Below are 23643 nucleotides of genomic sequence, written 5' to 3'. Positions count from 1 at the left end.
AAATCTACATTGAGCAGAGACAATGGCCTAAAGGTGTCAAAAGAGGACTGGCCAGCGCCTCACATGTAGACACCGGCAGGTGTCCTGTCTTCCAAGATGGAGAATACATTTCCACCAATCTAGGAGCCAATTCATTCTTGTATGTAGCAAAGACTTCAATAGAGAAGCCATCTGCTCCAGGAACCTTACCGCGTGCCATATTTTTTATTGCAGCTTTAATTTCTTGTATAGTTCTATCCCACCCTCAAATCATCTGCATCCCCACGCGAGAGGACCTGCAGCGGCTTATTGATCACAAATCCTCACTATCCTGAGGTGGTGTCAGGGCCGGCTTTAAAACTGGTGGCGCCCTGTGCGACAATGTTTGCTGGCTCCCCCCAAAAACCACCTCTGTCATGGATTCCCTCACCAGCACCCTTTAACAGCGCCCCTCAAGTCTCCAAAACCACTGACTCTCAGATAGCTTTAGTGTTATAGCACCACTTATGCCAGTGTAAGGTGTCAGAGCACTTTACATCACACACACATTGCACACAGACAACCATATGTGTGTAAATCAGTGTATAGGAAATGCTGCATCAGACAGGACTACAAGGTGTAATGTAGTAGTGATATGTCATCAATACTGGTAGACAATATAGTTTGAGTCCTTTTTCTGGAAAAGCACAAATTCAGAATTTAAAACGTAGCACCATTGTTAGGGGTTCTCTTTAATAATAAGAATTGTGTTCTACCCCATGAACCCTTTTGAGATGATTAGGATAATGAAAGATGGGCAAAAAAACATATAGCTGTAACATATACCTTGCGGTTTGCAGCTCTTTGCTGACATTTAATACCTCAATGTTCTATATTAGGATTTTGACTTATAAACTACAAGTAACAAAACCAGCTCCCTTACAGAAGCAGTAACCAACTGACCTATTTACATTATATGCACTTTGTGATCTGCATAGTACACGTTCTTAGCAGCAGGCATTTTAATCCTCAGCGCTACCTTAAAAGGAGTAAAAACTTCCGGTTGACTAACCGTCGGTCTATTTCCAGGAAGACGATTATTCACCGGAGTTATCTTGACATCTTAATTGATGCTTGAAAATTGTTGGAGGCCAGGAACGCAGCAGCTGGTGCTTTTAAAATGTTAATATACTTGCGAAAATGACGCCCCCACCCCAAGTCGACACCCGGTGCGGTGGCACCAATCGCACCGCCTTAGAGCCGGCCCTGGGTGGTGTTCTAGGGGCTGGAGCATATAGATGAGTGTAATATTCACGGAAGTGAGCATTTATTGAATATGTAATGCTTCACCTGCATTTGAGTCAAGCTCCAGAATCAAATATTTCCGGATTTGGGGATTAATAAGCCATTTCAAAAGGAATCCTGCTTTATCACACTCAGCATGAGCACGGGTCAAATATTCCTTATAATCAAAACAACTCTTCAGTGTGGGCCGCTAGTAATTCCTCTGCCTCAAGCAGGGGGGGCCTCACTCTCATGGCCTAATTAATAAAAAGTGTGACTTTGCTGGTGAAAATAGCGATGCAACACTTTTCAATGTAACCTGCTTGTGACACCATGGATGCGCCGTATTAACTGTGCAGCGCTCCATGTTGCAAGGATTTATAGATACGTCAGTATTCCTGACGTGCCTGACGTATCTGTAGGTGCAAAAGTGGTGCATTGCTGGGCTGTGTCTGAAAACAGACGCAACTCCAGCAATCTGTCCTTTCAGATGGGGCAAGCCCTATGTCAAAAGGCCTGCGTCACTGCTCACGCCTGCTGTGAAGCATTCGACGCAGTGTTATCGTAGATGTGGTGTAGTGAAATCTCATAGATCTCAAAGATTTCACTGAGCCACTACTACAAGCCTTTCTGTGCGGGGGAATGCCCACCCTGCATACATTATACCTGACGCAAGTATAATGTAGTGCAGGGGTTTATAAAATGACACCTCTGCCTAGATGCGTCACTTTGTAAATATGGCACAGTGTCGCGCATATTTTATGTCTCCGCAGCATCACAAAAAGTGATGCAACAATGGTGTAAAGGGCTCCTAAATAAGGCCCGAGATATTTAAGAGTGGGATTACCAGGCCTATGTTGCTCAAGGCTTCTAAGTACCCTTTCCTGATTTTCTACCACACCAACTAAAGTTCTACGCACCCCAGCCACCTCTGCGATGCATCAACCCCTGATCACGGTCTTAAATGCCTCCCATTCAATCAAAGGGGATGCAGCTGTTCCAGCATTTTAATTAAAGTTAGTAGCTATAGCCTCTCCAATATTATTTTTAAAAACTGAATCATTTAGGGCCTCTACCTTTAAATGCCAAATCGAAATACAAGGGCACTCACGCCCCCAATTCCAAGAGATGAACACAGAATTGTGATCAGAAATAGATTGGCATAGATATTCAATACTGTGAAACGCACCATGGACTGTCAGAGGACTTAAAAAGGTATCCAGACAAACATGTGTAGTCCTGAGAAAAATGAGTAGTCACGTGTCACGGGGTACATTCGCCTCCAAGAGTCAACAACCCCCCACTGTTGCTGCCAGGCCCTACAATTCTGAGCTGTCCGGTTCACAGGAGCATCCCCTAACGGTGGGTGTGAACGCTCAAATCCTGGATCTGCAACACAGTTAAAATCCCCACCAAATAAAGTAAGGTACCAAAGCCCTAGGCAAGTCTGCAAGAAATCCACTCTGGTTTGTGTTAGGTGCATAAATTCAGACAACAGGTTTGGAGACTGCAGCAAACCTAGGTGGACAAATATCTTCCCCTGTGGCTAAGCAGAAGGTACCAAGCACTCATTACCTGCAGCAAGACAGAGGTACTGAGCTCTCATTACCTGCAGCAAGACCGAAGGTACAGAGCTTTCAATTCCTGCAGCAAGGCAGAAGGTACCAAGCTCTCATTACCTGCAGCAATGCAGATTGGTACATTACCTGTACCAAGATCGAAGGTACAGGCGTCTCATCCCCTGCACCAAGGCCGCAGGTACAGATGTCTCATTACCTGCAGCAAGACCGAAGGTACCAAGCTTTCATTTCCTGCAGCAAGGCAGAAGGTACCAAGCTCTCATTACCTGCAGCAATGCAGAAGGTACCGAGCTCTCATTACCTGCAGCAATGCAGAAGGTACCAAGCTCTCATTACCTGCAGCAATGCAGAAGGTACCAAGCTCTCATTACCTGCAGCAAGGCAGAAGGTACCGAGCTCTCATTACCTGCAGCAAGGCAGAAGGTACCAAGCTCTCATTACCTGCAGCAAGGCAGAAGGTACCGAGCTCTCATTACCTGCAGCAAGGCAGAAGGTACCGAGCTCTCATCACCTGCAGCAAGGCAGAAGGTACCGAGCTCTCATTACCTGCAGCAAGGCAGAAGGTACCAAGCTCTCATCACCTGCAGCAAGGCAGAAGGTACCGAGCTCTCATTACCTGCAGCAAGGCAGAAGGTACCGAGCTCTCATCACCTGCAGCAAGGCAGAAGGTACCGAGCTCTCATTACCTGCAGCAAGGCAGAAGGTACCAAGCTCTCATTACCTGCAGCAAGGCAGAAGGTACCGAGCTCTCATTACCTGCAGCAAGGCAGAAGGTACCAAGCTCTCATTACCTGCAGCAAGGCAGAAGGTACCGAGCTCTCATTACCTGCAGCAATGCAGATTGGTACATTACCTGTACCAAGATCGAAGGTACAGGCGTCTCATCACCTGCACTAAGGCCGCAGATACAGATGTCTCATTACCTGCAGCAAGACCGAAGGTTCCGAGCTTTCATTTGCTGCAGCAAGGCTGAAGGTATCGAGCTCTGATTACCTGCAGCAAAGGCAGAAGGTACTGAGTCCTGTAAGATCTGTCAAGAACTAAGAAAGAAAGATTCCTTGGATGATGTTGTGGGGGCACTTGCGCAGTCAGCGCGATGGTCCCGGACCGCGCACAGGGTCTGCGGTGGCAGACCCTAGACACATTTTACAAGGCCGCTTTCTGTGGGTGGCGCAACCAGCGCTGCAAGCCCACCAGCAGCATTGGCATTCACAAGCCCTGGCACCCCTGGTGCACTCTACTGGGGACTGACAGTGAATCCAATAAACCAATCGTGAACATCAATTACAGGTACACTTTACCTAGGGAGTACTTGCACTGCGGCACGGATTAGCCGTGGCGCAGTGCCCTGAGCGGACAACATCAGCAAAACAATCGAGGCACACCATCAAAAAGTGGAAGGGAAACTCACGCCAAGGTGCCAGGTCTAACACGTGTCCCCTCCAGCTGAAATGTGGGGAGAACTACCCTTGCCCAGGGGGTTCCTCGTCACTAAGGCAGAAATACCTGGACAGACCGTCAGCGTTGGCGTGATCTGTACCAGGACAGTGTTCCACCGTAAAGTCCATACCCTGTAGGGAGATGGACCACCTCAACAGCTTCGGGTTCTCACCCCTCATTTGCATCAACCATCTGAGGGGCCTGTGGTCCGTCTGAACCCGGAAGTGAGACCCAAACAAGTAGGGTCTTAGCTTCTTCAGCGCCCAGACCACAGCAAATGCTTCTCGCTCAATTGCACTCCACCTACTTTCCCGTGGAAGTAACCTCCTACTGATGAAGGCTACGGGTTGGTCCCAGCCCTCCTCAGTCATCTGTGAGAGAACAGCCCCTACACCATGCTCTGAAGCGTCTGTCTGCACTAGGAATTCCTTGGAGAAGTCAGGGGCCAAGAGCACGGGCGCCGTGCACATGGCAGTCTTCAGGGTGTCGAAAGCTTTCTGACAGGTGTCCGTCCAAATCACGTTCCTGGGCTGCTTCTTGGAAGTCAGCTCTGTCAAGGGGGCAACAATCGTTCCATAGCCCTTGACAAACCTCCTGTAGTACCCAGTGAGCCCCAGGAAGGCCCTCACTGCGGTCTGCGTCTTGGGGGGTTCCCAAGCCAGGATGGTCTCAATTTTGGGTTGCAAGGGTGCCACCTTGCCACTCCCCACTTGGTGTCCCAAGTACACCACGGAACCCTGCCCGATCTGGCACTTGCTTGCCTTGATCGTGAGGCCTGCTCGGCGCAGAGCCATCAACACTTCCCAGAGGTGGCGCAGGTGTTCGGGCCAGGTGGCACTGAACACTGCGATGTCATCCAGGTAGGCGGCACTGAACGCATCCAGCCCAACCAGTACCTGGTTGACCAACCTCTGAAAGGTGGCAGGGGCATTCTTCATCCCAAATGGCATGACTCGGAACTGGAAGTGCCCATCTGGTGTAGAGAATGCTGACCTCTCTTTGGCCCCATCGGTCAAGGCGATCTGCCAGTACCCAGACGTTAAATCAAACGTGCTGAGGAACCGGGCAGCCCCCAGCCGATCGATGAGCTCATCAGCTCTGGGGATGGGGTGCGCGTCAGTCTTCGTCACTGAATTGAGTCCTCTGTAGTCCACACAGAACCGGAGTTCAGGTGTGGCTCCCGGCGCAGCAGCTTTGGGGACCAAGACCACGGGGCTGGACCAAGGACTGCTGGAGGACTCAACCACCCCTAGCGCAAGCATTTTGGAGACCTCCTCCTTGATGCAAGCTCTGACCCTGTCAGTTACCCTGTAAGCCTTGTGCTTCACAGGTAAGCTGTCTCCTGTGTCCACATCATGGACGCACCAATCTGTGACACCAGGAACCAGGGAGAATCTGTCGGAAAACTGTCCCAGCAAGTGGCGGCAATCTTCCTGTTGTTCGGGCGTCAGGGTGGGTGAGAGGTTAACTCCATCCACTGACCCATCTTTCTCAGAGGCCACTAAGAGGTCAGGAAGAGGCTCGGTCTCCTCTTCCATTCCATCATCAGTGGCCAGCAGCATGCCCACTTCGGTCCTCTCTAAGTGGGGCTTAAGGCGGTTAACATGTAGGACCCTCAAAGGGTTCCTGGGAGACTGCATGTCCACCAAGTAGGTGATAGGACTTTTGCGCTCCACAACCTCAAATGGACCTGTCCACTTATCCTGAAGTGCACAAGGCTCCACTGGGGCCAAGACCCACACCTTTTGTCCAGGTTGAAGCTCTACCAGAGTGGCATTCCGGTCGTACCACCGCTTCATCTCCTCCTGGCTGGCTTCCAGATTTGCCTCAGCAAGTTGCCTGAAACGCCGAGTCTGGTTTCGGAAGGCCAGCATGTAGCTGTATACATTCTGGGGAGGTTTCCTGGGAGATTGCTCCCAGCCTTCCTTTACCAAACTCAGAGGTCCTCTTACCGGGTGACCATACAGAAGCTCAAAGGGGCTGAATCCTAGAGACTTCTGTGGCACCTCTCGGTAAGCGAAGAGCAGGCATGGCAAGAGGACGTCCCACTTACGCCTCATTGGACCGTCCAGGCCCATGATCATGCCTTTGAGGGTTCGGTTGAATCTCTCAACCAACCCATTTCCTTGGGGGTGGTAAGGAGTGGTGAACTTGTAAGTTACCCCGCACTCCTTCCACAGGGATTTCATATATGTGGATATGAAATTGGTCCCCCTGTCGCTCACCACCTCTAGAGGGAATCCCACTCGGGAGAAAATTCCCATCAGTGCCCGTCCCACCACGGGGGCCGTCACTGTCCTCAGAGGGATGGCTTCAGGGTACCGGGTGGCATGGTCCACCAAGACCAGGATGAACCTGTTGCCCAGGGCTGTCTTGGGGTCCAGAGGCCCCACAATATCAATACCCACTCGTTGGAATGGCGTACCGACCACAGGGAAAGGTTGCAGAGGAGCCTTGTGCTTCCCTCCGCTCTTACCACTTGCCTGGCAAGTCTGACAGGTTCTGCAGTAGGAATCTGAATTCTTGTGCATTTGGGGCCAGTAAAAGTGGGTGACAAGCCTGTCATAGGTCTTGTCCATCCCCAAATGTCCTGCTAACGGCACATCATGAGCCAGCCCCAGTAGGAAGGTTCTGAACTTCTGGGGTACCACCAGCACACGGGCTGACCCAGGTTCAGCAGCCTTAGGCTCGGAATACAGGAGGTCACTCTCCCAGTACACGTAGTGTGTTTTGGCCTGAACACCATTGGCCTGGTCTGCAGCCTGCTGCCGCATACCCACGAGAGAAGGGCATTCTTTCTGCTCCCTGCAGAATTCCTCCCTGGAGGGACCTCCTTCTTGCTGCCAATGGGTCAGCTCAGGCAAGTATCCCAGTTCGGCAATCTGTTCCCCGCTAGGCTCCAGAGCATCCCCCTCAGGGTCTACTTCCTCCTGGGCCGTGGGAACTTCGGGGGCCGGTTTCCCGCGCCTCCTGCGCCTTCTCCCTAAGGCCGGTTCCTGGACCTCTCCCTCAGGCTCCAGGACCCTCTCAACACCCCTACTGGCTGCCATGGACCGGGTGGTCACGCACGCCCAGTCGGGTAGACCCACCATCCTCAGATGCGTGGTCTTCTCCACCTTTTCCCAAGGGGAGCTCTCCAGGTCGTTCCCTAGCAGACAGTCTACAGGCATGTCAGTTCTCACAGCGACTTGTAGAGTACCAGAGACCTCCCCCCACTCAAAGGGAACTTGAGCCATTGGACAACGACTCTCTATGTTGTCAGCATTGACAACCCTACAGTAGGCATTGGGTACAATCTGCTCTTGAGACACCAGGTGTTGCCTCACCGAGGTCACGCTGGCTCCTGTATCTCTAAGAGCCTCAACCTTCTTTCCATTGATGGTCACTACTTGCCCATATTTCTTAGTGTTAGAGGGTAAGTAAGTGTCGGGGACCATCTCACTGTCTCCTAGCGAGACTAGGGTCATCTGCCCGGGACCCCCACCCTCCTGGACTGCTACCTCCTCCCCAAAGTTAACACTAGCTACTTGCCGGGGTGGAGCACCAGTGGGTGCGGTCTTACCAAACAGGCGACACTTAGGATCAGAGGCAATGTGACCCGGGTCACCACACCTATAACAATTGAAGGGCCCCTTTGGAACAGGTCTACCTGTCGGGGCCCCGTTCTGCTGCGGGGGTGGGGGAGGCTGAGAACCCTTCTGCTGGTTCCCTTGGGAATTACTTTGGGGGCCTTTTTGGAACCCCTTCTGTTTACCCCTGTCCCCCCCACTCTTCTGCTGGGGACCCTGCCCACCTTTGGCGGAGTCTCCCACTTGACACTTGTGGACCCTGGTGCTGAGCCAGCGGTCCGCCTCCTCAGCAAGCTTCCTCGGGTTGGACAGCTTGCTATCAATCAGGTGCTGGCGTAGCTCAGGAAAACATTGACTGGACAAGTGCTCCCATGCAATTAAATCAAGCAGCCCTTGATAATCATTCACTTTGCTACCCTTCACCCAACCATCCAGCGCTCTGCAGAAAAAGGTCACATACTCCACATACGTACTCTCAGGGATCTTCTTCGTCTCCCTGAACCGCTGTCTATATAGCTCAGGAGTTAACCCATACCTGTTCATTAAAGCTTCCTTCATATGGGGGTATGAGGCTTGGAGATCTAAGGGTAAATCTAACAGTGTGTCACGCCCTTCAGCAAGGAACCTTCCCCACAACCCCGCTCCCCAGTCTTTCTCAGGGACCCGGTGTGAAGACATGGCCACCTCGTAGGCTCTAAACCACTGCCCTATGTCATCCTTTCTAAAATACTCCTTTACTACATCTTTGGGGATGTACACCTTGGACTCTACCTGCACTGGTGGAGTGCTGCCACCAGAAGGAGCGGTGTCCAAACTTTTCGCCTTCAGCTCCAACTCCTTCAATCTGATATCATGATCCATTTGGCGTTGTTGTGCCTCCAGGGCCAACTTCTGCTTTTCCATTTCCATTTGTCCTGCCAACTTTGCCATCTCCATTGCATGCGCCCTGTCTGCTGCCCTGTCTGCCAGCTCCTCTGGCGACCGGACTCTGCTGGGCTCCTCAAGGTTGTCGGGTGGAACGATGTCCCCCGCATTCCGTGGGTCTCGTGACTCCTTCCAGGCTCTCAACGCCTTGGTGTACTGGGGCTTCTTCTTGAACCCAGCATGGGGGACTCTGAATTTTACACTGTAGCCTTTCAATTGCTCCACCGTGTAGCCTTCCAGTCTCTCCCAATCCACCTCATCCATTCCAGAAATCACAGAGAGTGCTCTCCCAGCGGAGAGTGAGCTAGGCATGGTTGCAGTAACGGCAGATGTCTCAACAAAGTTCAACAAATAAAAACCTGTGGCTGCGTTATTTGGTCTGCTCTCACTATCTGGTGATTAATAATTCACTGTATGCAAATTACAAGTGCAAATCCGAAATCCCACCGCTGCCACCAATGTTAGAGTCGGGGATCTCTGGGTGGCGCAAGGTTGCCCTTGTGTCAAGCAGGAACCCTCTCCTCCACGTCAGGGCGCAGGATAACCCCTTGCGAATGACCCTTGCTCACCCTCTAGGTGCGTGGCGTGAGCAGCCAAGGCGATTCCTCAGGCGTTGTTGGTTAAGCACTTACAATCACACATACAGTAAATACATCAATCCCCCCAGAAACGGACACCAGACTTGGATATATATAAAAATACGCTTCTTTATGTAAAAATAGGAATATATATCTCAGCAGACTTATCACAAGACCAATAACGTTTTCGCTAGGCCACCAGGTTATAAAGCAGGCAAATGTTCTTCGTTCGTAGTTTCAAATGGATACTTTGTAGTCTCTCGCAAATGTTACTTGTAGTTCCAGTACTCACAGAGATCGGCTCCTGCGAACGGGGAAATAAGGCGTTGCGGGCCCCGAGCCCGATACTGGAACTTCCTTCGTGATGTGGAGAGCCGGCACAGGTCGGTGCGACTCTCAGCTTGAGAAGTGGTCTTGGATCCTCGATCAGCGGGTGTGGGCAGGTAGGCAGGCGCGGCCAGCGACCCTCAGCACGGCGGTGCAGGGGGGGTCTCCACAGCGGGGGCGGCGCGGCCTGAGATGTCCGGGGATAGTGAAGCGGGGTCACAGGGCACAGTCAGTGCAGCTGGATGACCCGGCGTAGATCACAGTCGTCGGACGGCTTCCGGCGGGAGGGGTGATAGCGCGTTCAGCGCGCTCCAGTGGCAGGCGGTGACAGGGGTGCAGGCGGCCTGGCACGGGGACAGAGAGCGGCTCCGGACGGAGCGGGGCTCTCACGGGGTTACGGCAGGCGAGCTCCTGAGTGTCACGGCCCTAGGAGGGGCGATGAGGGGCGCAGTCTCTTTTCCAGCGGGATGCCCACACGGCTCGAATCGGAGGACGAGCAAAAGCACAGAGAACCCACTGGTCCTGGGGTTCAGTTCAGGGGGCAAGCTCAGATCAAGCCCTTGGAGAATGTTTAAAGCACAAAGCAGCAAAGTCTTTTCAGTAGTCTCTTCCTCTCCTTTCTCAGCAAGGCAAGCAGCAGGCCAGCTCCTCCAGCGTCTCCTTCTCCTTCTAGTCGGGCAGAGGTTCTTTGTGGTAAAACAGGATTCTGATTCCTTAGGAGCCAGGCTCCTACTATTATACCATGATTCTTTTGTTCTTTAGCGCCAGGGGGCCTAGGCCTGGCTCAGTCCAGTTCTGGAGCACTTTGTTATGGTGACTCTGCTCTTTCCTTTCAGCAGCAGGGCAGAGACATCAGCCGCCCCACAGGGGGCGGCGCCGGCTTTGTGGTGGCAGAGCACAGGTCTATTCAAGAGTCAAGGTGTACTCCTCCCACCCATCCTCCTGGCAGCCAACCTGTCTCTGGGGATCCCCCCCACCCCGCTCCTTACTGTTGCTAGGCAGAACACACACACACAGCAGAGGCGGACTGAGATGGTCAGGTCAGTAAATACTAACTTTCTAAAAATAGTATTTACAAACCCAGGATATTAAAATAAACTTGACTACAAGAAGTATTTTACTATTCTGAGTTCAGGCATACTAAACTTGACACTCTACCATGCTCTCTGAGTCCACTGGGGTCACAGCGTTGGCGTGATCCCGGCAGCCCATTCTGGCCTATGGAGAGCAGGTAGCCTTCAATAGTGAAAAACGGAAAGGGCTGTAGTTCACTACTAAGACATGCCACACACACCAGGGCATGTCCTACCTTATGCCTACAATGCACCCTGCCCTTGGGCCTACCAGAGGGGTGGCTAATATGTAGGTAAGGGAAGGTTTAGGGACTGGCAAGTGGGGGCACTTGCGCAGTCAGCGCGACGGTCCCGGACCGCGCACAGGGTCTGCGGTGGCAGACCCTAGACACATTTTACAAGGCCGCTTTCTGTGGGTGGCGCAACCAGCGCTGCAAGCCCACCAGCAGCATTGGCATTCACAAGCCCTGGCACCCCTGGTGCACTCTACTGGGGACTGACAGTGAATCCAATAAACCAATCGTGAACATCAATTACAGGTACACTTTACCTAGGGAGCACTTGCACTGCGGCACGGATTAGCCGTGGCGCAGTGCCCTGAGCGGACAACATCAGCAAAACAATCGAGGCACACCATCAAAAAGTGGAAGGGAAACTCACGCCAAGGTGCCAGGTCTAACACATCGTTTCACCCCTTGGTTGAACTTCACAGGGTCTGCATCAGGACCAAATGAATTCAGTAGAGTGCTCCACAGATTGTCTAAAAAGTGAAAGAGAACTACCATCAGCCTGAAACAGCAGACACAAATCTTTAACTTGCTCTATTGAAATAGAAACAATATTATTTACACAGCATATTACATAATTTTCTATTGAGAAATATAAGTATATCTCACCCTTACCAGGAGGAAGATAAAGAGTATTTTCAACTTATTAAGTATCTGATATTAGCCTTGAAATAAAGCATTTGTATCATAAAACAATTCATGTAAGCAAAACATGTCAAATGCTGATTTGCCCTAGAATTGTACCTGAATTGTCTGTCAAATTGAACTGTTGACTAGCAATATATATATATATATATATATATATATATATATATAATATATATATATATTTTTTAAATGTTTAAATATTACATTTGAAACAACTACAGTGAGTATGAGTTATTGATAGATAGCATAATATATGGATTGGTTTATTAAAAATTCTTGTCTCTTTTCTTTTTTCTCCTGTGTTTCTTCTTTCAGAAAACAGGTGGATGCCGATGCCTCATCTGAAATCTCATAGTTGTCATTTATTTTCTTAGAGGTGGAGGAATAGTTTGTTTTGATCAGACCCAGTTTACAATGAATAAACGTTTACATTGAATTTTTTTTATTTTTCTTCACATTGATTTTGAAACTTTTCAGAAATATCAGGGTGTATCTTGAAATGTCCAACTGCCGTGGTAAACAGTAGTGAGTGTCGATGGTTGTGGTTTAGGCAGTGATTGGTTCTGGTTTGGGACTTGTTTCTCTCTCTCCTGCGGTGTCAGGTGTGAGCCACGGAGGAGACTACACCATCAATTTCTAATTCTCCCACCCAAAGATCCATGCGTCAATACACTAAATCATAAATTAGCCAATGTCCACCCTCAATCTGCCCATCCAACCTTGAATTTCTCAAAATATTCACCATCCTTCACTCAGTCAACCATTCATACACTTGTCGTCCATCCAATTTGCATCAGAATCAAACCCTCTGCCCACCCCTGATTCTGCTGGACCATGAGGAATCCCTCTGTAAGGAATACATCTGCTGGCTTCCATGCTTGGAACTCCTAAGTTACTTTACGAACACTCAAAAACACAGTGGTTGATCTTAAAGCCATACAAAAGATGACCTTACCCTTTCATTCATCCACCCATGTGAATACATCATTGGTTCATATTTTTGATACTGACTCCTATTCCTTCATTCATCTATTTATCTGTTGACCCACACAACAGGTGAATTACTTGCCTCATATTCACCCACTTGTTGACCTGTTTCTTAACTGTCCCATCTGTCTCTCGCTTATCACTCATATATCCAACACCCAAGCATGCATCCTTAAATGAACTCAGTGATTATTCAGTTAGCCGAGAACCCACTCACTCATCCTTGCACCGGCTCTGATGCTGAGTTATGGCCCTCAGTGTCCCTTTGATTTGCGAGGGACCGTATTGGGTTCTGCTGGTTTTAGTCCAGTGACACCACACAGGGACCCTGTTAAAATCACCATCTCAGCCCAGAGGATGCTCAAGCATGAGTTACTTGAGAATCCTCTGGTAAACTGAGGAGCCATTCCTTTTTCTCCTAGTTTTTCTTTATGGCTTCTACCACGCTGCTATCTGTGGAGAGTATTAAGGATCAGCTTTCCATCTTTCACTGCACCCTCCAGTCTTCAGTATCTGCAGGCCTTGCCTCCACACACTACTCAGGAAAAACGCAGGTACTCTCTGTGTACCCAATGGGAGCAATCAGTGGGGATGAGGGCAACACGACTGGTAGCGTCCACTTCAGATTCACAGAACAGCTCCTATTAGAGCCATGCTTTGGTGCTGGTGCCAGCTGACATGCAAAGAAGCAAGACAAGTGTGGGCCCGTGCAAAGTCCCGACAGCCAGGCGTGTGGTGTTTTGAGGGCAGCAGGGTTTTCTAGCACTATTGTAAGTTGACATCGTTCAATGACAACCAGATACGGGATGAAAGTCACAAAGTCCATCCCAGTAGATCCCTTCCACCATCCCTAGCTCGAATCTATGCCTGCTCAGGGTCATCAACTTGAAACAGAATATCTCAGAATGGACATCCCAGTGCAGTAACTAGCTAAGTGCACAATGATCATACGAAATACCATAAAGGGACTGACTTGAGGATCTGCTCAAAGCTGCCAGCTTACTGAAAACTATAAACTGCGCACCTGTTACTCACACTTCTTCATCCATTACACTGCTTAGTTCTGTGTCCCATAACACCATTACCACAACTAGTGCTTAATTTGAGCCGGTGGTTTCCGGTGCTCAGCAACGGCACTTAATTGTCAATAACTGCACTTATGATGGTCTGCCACATGGTGGCGCTGTTTATTTAATTAAGAGGCGAGCACAACAGTTGTTTGTCAGTCAATACACCCGGGGATCACTGGAATTATGCATCACTGGAGGGCCAAAATAGGCAGCAGGTGTTGAGTAAATTATGCACAAGAAACAGCAAATTATGTTGCGTAATGTGGCACATTTTATCATAGTATTACTTCATTATTTTGTCATTTGTACACTTGCTAACACTACCTGGACATTGGTTGCACTTCATTAGTACCAGTTTAACACCTAAATATAGAAATAAGCTACAGAAATGTACCCAGCCAATTATTACAAAGGACCTTCCACTGCTGCTGACAGGGACAATGGGTGGTGCAAGCTGCAGTACCTCTTGACAAGGGCCCCAGCACTTATTTTTTCACAAATTAAGCACTGACCACACATGGAAATACAAGCCTCAGTGGATCAAAGATAAAGACAACACACTTCCAACCACACACAGAGGTTGAAGTGGGAGGGATCTGAGGTGCCCATGATTTATTCATTTGACAGAAACAGTTCCCCTGCTGTATGTTAAAAGGCAACCATCATGGGATGGTTTATTCTGACGTGTGAGATGCCTCAGCTGAAGTGGAGGTGATAGAGACTCTTCTGTATTGTGAAGCAGAGGGAGGGACAGACAGTTGAATAAGAAACAAGCCTTTTTGCCAGGGTGCCTGCAAGAAATGTAAATGTGCACATTTGGTTGATCTACAAATGTAAAGGCTGCTAGGAAGCCAGTACTGTCTTTAATTGATGGAGTCATTTGAAGAGTATTCTTTAGTGGTGTATTGTAAGGTGATCTGATGAGCTGTGGAGTGTGTGATTTCAATGGACAGTTACATTCTGCACATTACTAAGATCTATATTTTGGAAGCACCTTTTATTATCGTAAACCTAAATCTTTTTGTGTACTTTGTGGCAGCCTATCGTATACTGTGTGTAATGGCATACATATTCATGGTGATTTCTGTGACAGGCTGGCACCTCGTAACGCTAAAAACACACAAGTCGCTGTTCCCCACTGCACCAACCAGAGTTCAGTTCTGTGTCACTCTGCTAACACGTCCAGATATCTGCAGTGATTGCATTAACCAGTAGAGGTTTCACAATCTAAAATAGTGCATCTCTCAATGATTACTTTAACTTGCTTTATTCTTCATTTAAGGTGAGTGTTATTTTATATGCAGTTACTTGTAGGTGAAAGACAACATCCTTACAGAAAATTGTGCTTTTTTAAGCCACACCTTTGATCCCGCCCCCACGGTCACTGGCTCCGCCCCATTGTACTCAGGATCACAGTTTTGTACTTTTTTTTATGTACTTTGACCGCTGACCTCACACTCTGCAGCTTGCTGTCCCTTTAGACAAATGCTTCAGCGCCCCTCTTAGGGTTAGTAAGCGCTATATGAATGTTGGAATATAATACACTAGTGTGTGCAGCCAAACACAAGTAACCTAGAACCAATGGTGACTGCATGCGCGGGGTGAAGCGGAACCAAGAAGTTAACAAATTCACTGGTTGGATGATTGTGCTATGGAATCAGCTTGAAAGTGTTCATTTGTTGGTGGCCGGCAATCTCAGGACTGAAAATCATCTGTCTGGTGCGTCAGCACTGAGCATGCCTCGGTGACAGCTCACCTGTGCCTGCAGGATGTGTCTGCTGTAGTGTCTTTAAGATCATGAGTGCTTGCACCCTCACGGGTCTGGGCAGACTTTAAAAAGGATTTACGCAAGCTGCTGGGATGTGTTAAGGTTTGGTTATTAAAGTCATGATGCAAAGCGTGCAGCCTGTGATCATATGCTGAAGAATAAAACCGTCTGTTACAGAGCTACGTGAGTGGCATGTTTAATTTCCATGCTTCTGGGCTGGGGTGGATGCTACAAATGGCGGCGAGTAGGAGATACATGCCCTCAAGACTGCTCTCCCTGAGAGTTTGCAACAATACAGTAAACTACTCATGCGTGCCACATGTGCCCCAAATTGCTCCAGCCCATACACGGCCCAAGAAGAAGTTGAAGAACCGATAGAGGAGCACATTCGAAAAACCCCGCCAGAATCTGCTGTTAAGGCTGAATGAAGAGATATTGAGCTGTCCCATGACACAGAGCCATCATCCATGCAAAGCAAATGCTAAAGGCAGTAATAACCAAATATTAAAGCAGAAATGTACTTACAGACATAAGCGGGTGAAGCGCTTTACGATCTCTGATCGAATGTCGAGACCCAAACATAAGTTGCAGGTGCTAGGAGTTATCCTTCATTGTGGTCACCCAGACAGTATGTGCCCACACAATGTTGACAGAGCGGAGCGCAAAATATACAGCAGCCATATTCATGAAACCACCAACGCCATCCGACACTGGGAAGAAAAAGACCATAGGAGCCAGGTGGGCTGCATGGATCAAAACATTTGTTGACTTCATAGGTGTGCTATAAGAAGAAGATGATGATGATAAAAAGATCATTAAATACTTTAAGAACGTTGCTGGTGATGGTGTGAAAGAAGTGATAAAGAAAGTCTTCTCAACTGAAGCAAAATTGAACCAAGAGATAAGGGTGTTCTGGTGCAACACTTTATGGGTCAGTCAGGCAATTTTGAGATGCATTCTGGCCTCAAGTTGCAGCTAATTCAAAGCTCTTAGGTCAGGGGTGATGTGATCAATATTTTTAGATCCCGTGATGAGCCTGGCTGCTGAATTAAGAGTGGGCCTAAGAGGAGCAAGTGAGGTTACTGGGAGGCCCACAAGGGTAGCACTAGCATAGTCCAGTTTCGGAAGCCTGAGTCACAGTTATGAGGTCAGCTATGGGGAGGAAAGGTTTTAGTTTTCTAAGGACATGTGAGTGATGGTTGACACCACTGGGGATGGTGCTGATGTGTTTATGCATGGAGAGGTCTTTGTCTAGAAGGACACCTAGGGATTTGGAGTCAATGATGTATGGAGTGCAATTTAAGGCTGAGAAAAGGGCATCCATTCTTTGACGTTAGAGGTGGAGGTGGGTGGTGCAATAGTAAGAATTCAGTTTTAAGGGCATCGAGTTTGAGGTGATTCCAATCAGCCATTGTTGTGTTAATGTTAGGGAGTTATTAAGGGTGTGGATGTCCTCAATGGAGGTTATTGTCATGTAGAGTTGGGCGTTGTCCGCATACATATGGTAGGAGAAGTGGGAGCATTTGATGATATCAGTTAGGGGGTCAATGTAGAAGTTAAACAGGGTTGGGGAGAGGATAGAGCCCTGGGGGATGCCCAGCAATAGGGGGGCCTGCCTGGATAGGGTATGATTAATTAGGAAGTGTTGTAACCTATTGTGTAGAAAGGAGGAGAACTAGTTTAGCGCAGTGTAGGATAGGCCCATCCTCTGCTCTAGAATGTCAAGCAGGGTAGCATGGTTGATGATGTCAAAAGCTGCTGACAGATCCAATAGGATCAAGATTCAAGGTTAATTCCCGTCAAGTGAGCAGAGGGCATCATCAACAATATGGACCATGGCTGTTTCAGTGCTGTGGCCTGATTGAAAGCCTGATTTGCACTTGTCGAGGAGTTGGAATTGTTCAATGTGATTGAGGAGCTGTAAGTGCACACATTATTCAAGGAGTTTGGCCAGAGTAGGGATGTTGGAGATAGATCGGAAGTTGTTGAGATTGAACTGATCAGAGTTTTTTCTTTTGGGATGGGGTAAACTGACCAATTTTGAGGCAGTTTGGTAGGAAGCCCTGTGAGAGAGGGCATTGATTATATAAGTCCACAGAGGGAGTAGGAGGTGAATGGAATCATTTAGGCAATTAGAGGGGAGGGGAATCAATAAAGTGGTTAGAATAGTTCAAGGAGGTCTGAAGATTCAGAGTGCCAATCCCGTTAATGGTTATGAAGCTAGACCAAGAGGCATCACTTTTGGGTGAGAAGAGGTGGTAATACGGGTGAGCTTCCTGATCCATTGTGGGGGAGGAGTCAGAGGGGTTGGGGCGGTAGAAGACTGAGTGTGGTCTAGATGTTGTTGGTGATTAACAACATTTTCTCAGCGAAAAAGGAACCAAAGTTTCCCAATTAGTGGGTGTTTCGGTATTTGAGGACTCAGGGTCGCTTTTGCAGGTACATTGATTTCTGATGATTTCAAACAGTTTCTTGGGTCTGTTAGTAGCAGTGTTAAGTAGATTTAAGAAGGAACGCAGCTTTGGAGTTGCTAATGTGCTTATTGTCGGCGTGGCGTCTTTGACGAAGGAGTAGCAGGTTGGCCAAGGAGGGATACGTCTCCATGTTTTTCAGCAAGCCTAAGGAGACACTGCTCTTCGTTAGGATCACTGTTGAACCAGGGGTTGGATAGTTTGGGCGGTATTCTTTTTGGTTCTTTAGGGGCTATGGTATGCATGATGATTGACAGAGAATAGAAATAGTGATCAGTGAAATCTTACGCTTCTGTCGTGGTGCGAGGTGGAAGCTGGGTTTTACAATTTGTAGTAGACTTAGAGGTTAGGTTAATGTAACGGGTATCACAGGTACATTGTTTGGATTTCTTATGTTGGCGCTTGGAGGTGATTACTTTTATATTTAGGGAGAAGGCGACGCAATGATGGTTGGTCCAATCAGAAGGCACAATAGAGTCAACAAGTAAGGTGTTCTCGTTAGCTATGATTAGGTCAAGGGTCGCTCCTTTCTCATGGGTCAGACCGTTGCAGGCTTGAATGAGGTTGAGATCTTGGAGGAAGGATTTGAAGCAACTCACAAGTGGGTCATTGATATTGTTCCGATGGATGTTGAGGTCACCTAGGAAGATCTGGTTGGTGTGATCTTCATTGTTGGAGGTGATAACCTACATGATCTGTTCAATGTATGATCGATTACTCCCAGGGGGGTGAAAGAACATGTGGAGGGAGCATTTGGAATTGCTGGTGGTGAAGATGTCAATCTTAAGATACTCACATGAGGGCAGAGAAGAAGTGGGAGACTGTTTCACAAAGAGCGAGGCTCTGTAAATACAAGCTAGGCCACCCCCATTGCATCTTGGATGGTCTAACCTAATGATGCCATACCTGGGAGGGACTAAGATATCCAAGGAGTGGTTGGAGGAATTATTTAACCAGGTCTCAGTGAGCATGAGGACGTCAAGGTCCTGATCAACAAGATCAGCTATATCAGCTGCGTGCTTCACAGCAGAACAGCAGTTTAGATGTGCCCATTTCAGGGGTGAGTTAGAGGAAGCGGTGTTAGGGGGGAGGTTCGATTTGCTTTTAGACCTGATCTTAGTACGTGAATACTTGAAGGGGGAAGAGATGATAGTCTCGATTTCGGAGGCGGGGGGGATGAGAGATGATAGTCTCCATTCTAGAGGCGGGACAGGAGAGATCGGCTGGGGAAGCGTTGTAAGAGTTAAGGAGGTCACGTAAATCATCGTTTTATAGCTGTCTTACTAGCCCATCAGGTTGAGAAGAATGATTGTAGAAGGGAGTTGTCTTACAAGAAGGCTGAGAACTCTCAGCATAGGCAGGGATACGTTCTGGTTAGTGGTTGGGGACAGTGGGGGTGTTATTACATAGGTGGTGGGTTGTGAAGGAGGGGCATTTGTGTTCGAGGTGCTACAAAATAGTTTGAGATTGTCAGCTCGGATCAGATGAGGAGTTAATTAGTGTTGAGTATAGAGTCAAGGGAGGTGCAGCTAAGAGGTTCCCCTTTGAAGGGAGCCTAGGAGTATGGAGGAGTCCCCAAGCGAGTAGGAGGGCTGGCGTCCATGAGGTTTACCAATGGAGCCTTGGTGGGAATTGGGTGAAAGGAGGCGGTGGGAGGTTGGGGCCTATTGCTGGAAATGTGGGTGCTGTGATGGAGTATGGAGTAATGGTGTAGGAGTTAAAAGGAGGAGAGGGGGAGCAGAGGATGTTCTTGGTGGTGACATCCTGGAGTTGGTGAGAGGGAAACTGGAGTTTTCAGCAGGGGGTGTGGTGCGAAGGGCAACAGGGGTGTCTGAGGACAGATGGGTGACCAAATGTGGACAGGGGTGAGTGAGGGGGTATCGGGCCAGAGGAGTAGTAGTGGGAGGGGACTAAGTAAGGGGTGAAGTCTGAGGGACAGGAGAGTGGGTAGGAAAGGGGGTGCTCGCGTCAAATGTTTATTTGAGATTGGGGAATAGACTGCAGAAGAGTTCCAGGTTATGGAGATTGTGGCATTGACATGGTACAGCAAGAGGGCACGTTAGTAAGTTTATGGCCGTGAGGGATTTTTTGGGTTATGGTGTTGTTGAGTGGGGAAGCGAGAACAATCCTCCATTTGGCACACTGGTTGGTAGAGAAGATGAAGTCTGGGGGCATATCAACAAGCGGCAGCGATAATTATCGCTGGCCGCCCTTAGCGTGAGGAATTTTATCGCCGGCTATCGCAGATAATTATCGCCATGCTAGCGCAGTATTACCAACGCATAGCGCAATGGGGATAATTATTCCTGTGATAGCGATGTTTTCCATGGAACATCGCTGGTGAGATCCTTGTTGATAGGGCTGGGTGGTCTCAGCCCTATAATCCACCACCCATTGACTAACATTGTTTAGTCAAAGGAAAAGCAGGCGTAAGGAAAGTAGCGATAACCAAGGTTAGCACTACTTTTCTTATAGCTATGCCTGTTAGCGTGCCCATTGATAATTGGAGAAATGTCGGTTAGCGACATTTCTCCAGTTATTTTGGGACGGAACGCCCACTTTGCATCTCATTAGAGATGCAAAGGTGGGCGTTACGGGAAAGGGCACTAAGGCAAGGATTCACGCGATAGCGTGACCTTGCTGATAAAGCGATAAAATTATCGCCGCTTTTCATCCGAGAACGGACGCAAAAGCGGCGATAATTTTTTTATCGCCGCCTTGTTGATATGCCCCTAAGTAAGGTGCCCTTATTGTGTGAAAAGTAGCGGTCAATGAAAAGGGTTTCTTTCCTAAGGTGGAGGATTTTATGTTTTAGTTCTTTTCTGGCATTTTTACTTAGATTGGAGGGGCAGATAATTACCACAGAGTCATTACCTGTGGAAACTAGCATACTGTTCAGCAAAATGGCGTCTTCTGGGTCCATGATGGGGGTGGTGGCAGGGAACTGGTGGGGAAGTAGGGCGGGCCATTAAAGGCGGGCATTCAGCGAGCTGGGGCGTAAGCAGCAGCAGTAGCACTAGAGGAAGTAAAACTATTGAAGTTGTTGTACGCCTAGTTAGTGAAGTTGGAGGGCCCTATAGCAGAGAGACATGGTGCATCTTGGGGACCATAGCAAGCAGGACCAGGGTAAGGGAATTTTAGCTTTCAAAAATGAACTAAGAAATTAGGAATAGATTAGTAAGGCATAGACCAACCATGTGCTGTGAGATTGTGCTAAATTCGTATATCAACAAATCATGTCACAATCGCAATATAGCATCACAGCGCAGAAAAAAACATTAAATGCGCAAAAGAATGATGTCAGTGTACAATACCAGGTTTCAGCGCACGTATGTTCAGGCAACCAAACCAGTATTAGCTTAGGGTAGGTCGGAGCCACAGAGCAGGCAATAAATAACAGCATCGACGTGGAAACCCCTTGCCTACACAGGGAACCAACATAGGTAGACAGGCAGAATCGTCTTGTAGGGAAAAGATAACTGAAACAACAATGATCACAGGGAATGCAACAAGGGTTTGATGTTAGGATGAGGTAGACAGAGTGTGTAACTTATGCCTGCAAGATCTTAAAAGCAAATGAAACAGTGAGCACAGAAAAACACATTGAGCGCGCAAAAATAATGATGTTGGTATACAATACCCAGTTTAGCGTAAATATGTTCAAGTACCAAACCAGTATTAGTTTAGGGTAGGCAGGAGCCACAAAACAGGCAATAAAAAACAGCATCGAAGTGAAAACAAAGTGCCTGCACAGGGAACTAACAAAGGTGTAAGATAGATAAAATCAACTAGTAGGCATAAGTAGCAGTATGTACAAAGAAACACAGTAGATGTGCAAGATGTGTGGGTGGCCATAATGTCAGTGGGAACCAGTGAAGAAGCTCAAACAGAGTTCAAATTGGAGAGGAAACCCAATGGTGCACTTCCTACTGAGTGGCTAGCCCAAAAGGAATCATGCTGGTGTGGTAGCCCAATGGCCCTACTGAAAAGAAGCCCAAAATGAAATGGGTGAAAAACAGACAATAAGGCATCCTTTGGCAGCAGTGGCAAGGCGAAGTCGACTCCAGCAGCATCCAGGGATTGAGATCGGTACCCTGCAGAGCGTTCACTGATACGAGGCAAGCATGTGAGGACTGCTAGGGCCTATTGTGCAGCCGCCATCTTCTCTGTGGGACACCAGCACAAGGGGATCCAAACGCAAAAACCCACAAGTAGGCTTCTCCCACCTTACTAAGAGGTTGTAGTGTAGCGCTCTAGTGTTCCTGCCGTGGCGTGGCAAGGAACACTGGGAGCGCGGGCGGCCATGTTGGCCAGAGGAGGAATACCTGGTGGCGAGCGCACGCTGTTCCCGGCGCTACGGAAATGATATAAATAAATGATCTTAAGCACACACCGTGTCCGCCTCTAATTACCCCCAAGCGCCTCACTACAAATTGGCGACGAGGCTGGGGGAGGCGGTACACCGGATTTGACTTCCGTTTCACCGTCTGTTCCCAACGCGGCCCGCGTTAAGGAGCATTGCTGGAGCGCGGCAGAGGAGCGGCCGCGGAGCCCCGACCACCGAACCCGGCACACAGACAGCACGATACATCAGTGCTGGAAGAGGCCTGGCAGAGGCAGAGCACCCAACCAGCTGAGAGGACGACCTAATGCACAGTGAGTGAAGCAGTGCCCCTCCCCTCCAGTGCAGGACTGGGTACCCACGAGTAAGAGGGCAGGCACAAGCACTCAGGCTACGGAGGGTCAGCAGGGGGAGGAGAGCCCACAGAGTGTTCTTCATCCATCCACCACCTCACAGAGCACCCCAGCCCCAGTACCCACTGCTCCTGAGCCCTACAGCGCCCATCCCAGCAACAAAGCATCAGGTGGGGACCAGAACAGGGCAAGGTGCTGCACGTCATCCCCCAAGAGGACACAGGGAGCACTGCGTCCATCGTCTTCTCACCAGTACAGCCAGAACATCTCCAGAGTTCCCATAAGGAGCCACACGCACCTCGCGTAGCGCCACACAAGCTGGCAACTGGAGGAGCTGCACGCCTAAGGGGAAGAGTGATCCTGGCACACCAAGGACAGACCAAGGGTGGAGAGGATCTTGCGTCTCTGGGGAGGGCGGCGATCTCAAGCGAGCTTAGTGCACCAGGGAGCCCACCACCCAGGGCGGACGAGGTGCCACAGAGACGGCAGGCAGCCATGTGCGCCCAAACCTTCTCCCTCACGAATGCTTACCGAAACCAGGAGAACCAGCCATGAGATGGGAAGACTGGAAAGAATACTTCCTGAACTACCTGTCAGCGCTGGAAGACGAAGGGGGCGAGGTCTTTCCGAGCAAGCGGAAAAAAAAGGTCCCGCTACACAATTTAGGCCCAGAAGGCATCAAGGTGTACATGAACCTAGTGAAAAAGATGAGGCTCGCAGATGACGACAACGTATTTCAACATGCCATAGTAGACCTGGATAGCGACTATCAACCAGTGGTGTGTACAGCGATCGATCGATTCAATTTCTACCAGCGGAAACAGAACGTGGATGAATCTATAGATGATTACGTAGCGACGCTGAAGAAGTTGGCAACCACATGTAAGTTTGGGGGACTCCATAATGACCTAATAAGAGACCAAATCATCATGCATACGGTGAATATGTCCATACAGGAGAAGTTGTGGGTCAGCGGCGATGCGC

The 23643-nt window shown here is 48.9% G+C and overlaps 1 long non-coding RNA gene across 2 annotated transcripts in view; it reads left to right on the top strand.

Moving 5' to 3' along the window:
- LOC146813418 (uncharacterized) overlaps positions 1-12104 on the top strand; it is a 229155-nt gene extending 217051 nt beyond the window's left edge. For both annotated transcript variants that reach the window (XR_014966975.1, XR_014966976.1), the window contains one exon: positions 11984-12104. This is a non-coding gene — a long non-coding RNA (uncharacterized LOC146813418). The remainder of the gene's footprint in view (positions 1-11983) is intronic.
- The last annotated feature ends 11539 nt before the right edge of the window (positions 12105-23643 follow it).

This window comes from Triturus cristatus, chromosome 7, assembly GCF_964204655.1.
Source record: "Triturus cristatus chromosome 7, aTriCri1.1, whole genome shotgun sequence".
Classification (NCBI taxonomy): Eukaryota; Metazoa; Chordata; class Amphibia; order Caudata; family Salamandridae; genus Triturus; species Triturus cristatus.
This window is presented reverse-complemented; position numbering and strand designations above follow the sequence as displayed.